Genomic DNA, 5,504 nt, shown 5'->3' on the forward strand with positions numbered 1-5,504 from the left:
TGCTGCAATGAGTTAAGAAATAAAGGATAGTACACATCTGGAAAAACACTCTGCGAACCACTCTAACTAGCAATATAAATATATTTTTTCTGATGTCCATGCTTCATTTAAAAGTAAATTGTAACTTACTTTCCGGGTGCCTCTTGTAAGGTAACGCCAAATGCTTGCACAGCATCACGCAGAAATAATGGCCAGTTCTTCGGCATACCATCCATTAGTGAATTCCTTGTATGTTGCATGTGACAAGATACTGAAAGATAAATCATAATATGCTGTTATTTTTTTTTCATAAATTGTATGATGAGCTTTTCATGCATAAAAGGTGATTGCAAGCTAAAATGCAGCCAGGCATCAACTTCACACCATGTCACATACTCATACTTTATTACCTAATAGATTAGAAAAGATGCAGAAAGTGTAATTAAGAAGAGTGACAAATAGCAGCAAAGGTGATCATCGATAAATCTTGAAGATGATTGCCGCCGCTGCCAGAGTAGGCCAGCCTTCGTAGGAGAGCACTGGCTGCCCACAAAAGCTTGCTGTCACAGGCCACCCGTGACGGTTCTTGTAGACATAGGAAAGCAATACCTGCACAGAACAGGAAAAAAAGGGCAAGGGAGGAAATGGGAATGTTGAAATTGGAACTTCAATTAGCAATATGTGCTACGTAAGAAGTTTGGCTCACATTAAAAATAAATTTAAGCATTCCTTTCTCTTAAATTACGGGTATCTTAAAGTATGTATGCGATGATGTTTAAAATGACTAGTATATTTCCTATCATGAGAAGCCAACAAACACTGACACCAAGGACAACATAGGGGAAATTACTTGTGCTTAATAAATTAAATAAACGATAAATTAATGGAAATTAAAGTGGATGAAAAAACACCTTGCCGCAGGTAGGAACTGAACCCACAACCTTCGCATTTCGCGTGCCATGCTCTACCAATTGAGCTACAGCGGCGTCGTTTTCCCATCCACTTTCTTGGGTATTTATGTGTCATAGTAGAACACTGGGAGTGTTAGCCAGCGCCTCAACTCAGAGGCCTTGTTCCTGGCATATAGTCATTAAGTTGCATAGCCGAGTCAAAATCAGCCTTTAAATTATTGTATGGTGTTTTGTGGCTAAAAAGCCACTTATCAACCTGTCAAACAAGTCTGAGAAGCTTCCTGCAAAATATAATCAGTTTAAAACAGTAATTCACTCTGCAGGTAAATGATGTACTAACTTAATTAAGTTAAATAGCGTCTTATATTGTTGAACTAAAAGCAAGTTTGGCATTTTGCGCTGCCTAGCTGTTGCCTTTCTTTCAAACTTAAACATGACACAGTACAGAGTAAGCAGGTAGCATGCAAAGGAGGACTGGTGATAAAGTAGTGTTCCAAAGTAACACTCCTAGCTGGATCAATCACTTTTGTTGATATATTTTCAAGTGACCCTAATTGGCTTCGGGCAATACCTCACACAAATGATGCAACACCTTGGATGATGCTTCATACAAAGTTGAAAGTATCTCATGATGTGATCAAACGATAACATTGCCCGCTGACTTGGAAGTGTTAACATGCTGTTTGCGTGAGAAAGTGCGAAGTGATTCGTATAGGTGGCAAATTATCAGTGTATCTATACTCTCAGGTAATTCTGAGCATCTATGCTGACTTGCAACTGAGAAGCTACTGCACACAAAAAGGTGTATTCAAGTAATGGTCCATGCAGAATAATTGCCCACCTAGTGAAGAGGCAAATGTGGCAGGCTAATGGGCCAGGGCAAATAGATTGATAAATTCTGATAACACATCCAATGATATTATTGAAATAAGTTATGAAAAACAGCACAGGTAAAATTGCAGTCATGACAAAATTTTAAAAGCACCTCTGCAAACTGCTGGAACCCTCAGCATCATGCCTGTTCTACACGCACATATGTTGCAGCGCAATCTATATCTCAGACGCAGGCGCATCCACAGATCACTTTGTGATCTCCTCACAATAAGGTTAAAAAACAGTCTGGCACAAGCTACTTGATGCGATTCATTTTGCAAGCACCAGCCAAGTGCTCATGGTGGTAGAACGAAATTGAAGTTTGTCCTTGTATGGAAGCCTTGGCCCATGTTTTATCAATTCTAGCGGCAAAGCACACCTTTTACAGCACACATAAATCTTAAATAAGACTGCTTGCTGATGCTGTACAGTAAGTTCCTGTAAAGAAACTAAATCACACAGGAAACATTTAGAATACCAAACTAATAAAATACTGGCTTGAATACATTTGTGCATTAGGGAAGCAAGGTGTAATGTACACTGTTGTAGAAAAATTTTACTCATGTATGGAATACTTCTATGACACAGCAGAGTTAATTTGTGAGTTCTTACATAGCAATGACTACCTACAGGTAAATTTTGTAAGGCTTAGGGAAACTAATTATTAGTAGAACTGTGTATGTACACTGGCACTGAGAAATTGGTTATAAGAGCGGCAGCTTATAATGGGCCAGTGCAAAAAAATGGCCGTTGGTGAGACACCAACTAACTATTTTACCACGAAGCGCTCCCTGGCCTTAAACCACATAAAAAGCACTGGGAGGACCAGAGAGGGTACAGTACACTGGCTTACACTGATCATGAGGTCCCGTCATCCAGCTAGCGCCAAGGTACAAGAAGGATGTCCAGCCGTCTATAGAGTGAAAGGGACAAAATAAGATAGCATCAAGTCAGTTGAAAGGCAGATTTGCAATTACACATAAGGTGACCCAGTCACAGTCATTCATTAATAAATGCCAAGCTGTCGTGATTTCACTCCCAGATGAAGCACCTACTAGGTTAAAGGTTTTGCTGCTTATTTAGAACAAAAGTGAAATTTGTACATCAGCAGACGATTTAATTTGGAATTGTATAGATGAAGTAAACATTGCAGTTATATTTTTTGTTTTGCTATAAAGTGGGATAGCTACAAACTGCATAGTCACTGACATACGCGCGCACACCTAAGTACAAAAGGACACAAAATAAGGCGAGTTCAGTCTGGTTCAGCAATACAGCCAGCGCGTCATCTTCGAATGCACTCCTTTTGGTTGGCTCGTGCTACGTTAACCACAGGCTAACAAGCAGGGCAAAGTTCTGACTGTTGTTGCGGAAGTCGTGGAGCGCGGTAGTGCTGAACGGCTGAACACAAGCAGAACCCTCGTATAAAAGTAATGACGAAAACTCGCAGGGCAGAAGAGCCCATATACCAAGAATTGCCGCGGGTAACACCTAAATATATTCACATTGTTGACGAAAAACGAAGCGCAATGCATTTCACTTACCGGAAAAAGTGTTATCCGAACGTGCGACGTACAAAGACGCACCGAGACACGAAGGCGGCGAACGCAGATCCCGCCATTGTGGTAGTAAGCCGTCGGCGAAAACACGCAATACAGCCGATGTCACCAAGCACTGATGCAAAACACACGGCAAACAGCATCAGCACAGCTAAATGACTCCAGTTAATGTCCAGTATAAATGCACAGAACGTCTTGAACAACTGGCATAACGAACCCACGACCGAGACATTGCGGGCGGGAGTGGCCGTTTTTTTCAAACTTCCTGCCTCCCAGTGTTTCCAGCACAGAATGAGATGTCCGACAAATTTGTATTGTGCCGCCGAAGTGGTCGCAGCGCGGTGGCTCTGTGACACCGCTGTGCAACACCGGCATTTCGCTCCTGCTGCTGCGCGATCATAGAATGGTTTCCAGGCGTCGCGTGCGCGCCCTGTATGGAAAACAATAACACGCCCTTGATTGTTGAAGTTCTGGTGTGAAATTATTTAATATTAAAGCCAATTAACTTATGTTGCTTCGAACGAGTTCGATTTGTCCTGAGGCGTCTTTTATTCGCTAACGTCGACGGCCGACGGTAACCGCACATTTAACACGTCGTTTGGCATTTTATGCACTTTTAGACAAAAATATCTAGAAAAGTTCTTGAGTTAGACATTCTGAATGCGTTTACCAAAACAGACTCTAGTGACACCCGTAGTGGGTTTTGCCGCAGATAGAATATATGCTAGCATATTCCAAGTGCTGAGGTTATGTTTAGAAGAAATTCTATTTTCAGTCTTATCATAGACCAAGACGTCTATAGCCATTTGTAGCCATTTCAAGAAGTTTTTAAGAGGTTTTGTGTTTCGTGGGTAGTGGCCATTAATGACTCTGAGATATCAATTAGCAACGCTGACTGATTAAAAAGTCTCATTTGTTGACACTTTCATTTATACCATTGACGACGTGCACGAACGATGGCTGTGACTGTCACACTACGCAAAGTGATACTTCATCACCAGTGACTCAATCTTAGCGTTTCCTATCGCTATTGAATCGTCATCTGAATGACATTTCATTTATATATCGATGCTATTCTGCATGAAACAAGGAGAATCTTGCAGTGAGCGCATCACTCACTATAACTCGCCGAGGTATCAGTTATAATAGTAGCGGTAACAAAAATGTGCTCATTCTGTTACAGCTTGATTGGTACCATTGACGGCACGCACGATTGAAAACTGCCGCAGTGACAGTAAAATAAGTGAATAATATTCACTAGTGAATTAATTAAGCATATGAGTTTATAGTAGACATAGTTGAGACACTCGTTTTATCGCAATTTGTCTGATATACATGACGTTATATGGTGTGCAAAACACCGAACCGATCTCCGCATTATATTTCGCTTGCGCTCGCTATGTGACTCGACCATATCAGTCAAGTGTATTATGCAATTGCTCCTAAATTAAGTTGTCGTTAGTCACGTGGCAGGAAAGCCAATCTCATCTCGCCCTTTCATTTGTCGAGGTATTAATCCCTATATTATGTTCGCAAATTTTAATTCAGAGAGTAATTCAAAGGTTCTTGAACTTCGTTATGCCTGGATTGAATTCACTTATGTTTGGATTATTTCGGCTGGCATTTGAATTAAATTCAGTGGCGCTTGTATTAAATGGAGCGGGAAAAACTGTAGTATGGTCCCTAGGATATTCTAGGGGCCATACTACGAGCCACCTTCGTACTGCATTCCATCATGATCGTGCACGGGTCGTGCATGCGCCGTCGATACCATGACAACACGGCGGTAGCGGTGCCGACGGCGCGAACGTTCCTCGAGTGTCTTAATAATTGCTATATCGTCATGTTTATTTCGAAACTTGTTTGGCAATTAACTCATCGAGCCGTTCAGGGTAATATACTTGTCACGTAAAATGTGCAGCGTATGTGCAGTGCTGTTTTGCAAGGTTGAATATAAAGCACACTCTATTATGAACACACTGCGCGCATTTGAGCAGTTTTCTGCTCTTTAACCATATAAGCTCGCTCGCTCACTCGCGAATATATATATACAAAAAATCTAGGGACTTCAGCGAATTCGAAACAGAATGTCTGCGCTCCATCCACGTAAATATTTGCGATAGCTTGCAACGGCGCCCGGTCGTGCTGTCGACTAGGAACGATGAGCTGAGAAAACATATCT

The 5,504-nt window shown here is 41.4% G+C and overlaps 1 long non-coding RNA gene across 1 annotated transcript; it reads right to left on the bottom strand.

The window, feature by feature from the left end:
* Window positions 1–367: 367 nt before the first annotated feature.
* LOC139057494 (uncharacterized) lies at window positions 368–3,582 on the bottom strand. The gene is made up of 3 exons (XR_011512852.1): window positions 3,308–3,582; window positions 2,617–2,676; window positions 368–588 (listed from the first exon to the last, which is right to left on the bottom strand). It is a non-coding gene; the product is annotated as an uncharacterized lncRNA (long non-coding RNA).
* Between the last annotated feature and the right edge of the window lie 1,922 nt (window positions 3,583–5,504).

This window comes from Dermacentor albipictus, chromosome 1, assembly GCF_038994185.2.
Source record: "Dermacentor albipictus isolate Rhodes 1998 colony chromosome 1, USDA_Dalb.pri_finalv2, whole genome shotgun sequence".
NCBI lineage: Eukaryota > Metazoa > Arthropoda > Arachnida > Ixodida > Ixodidae > Dermacentor > Dermacentor albipictus.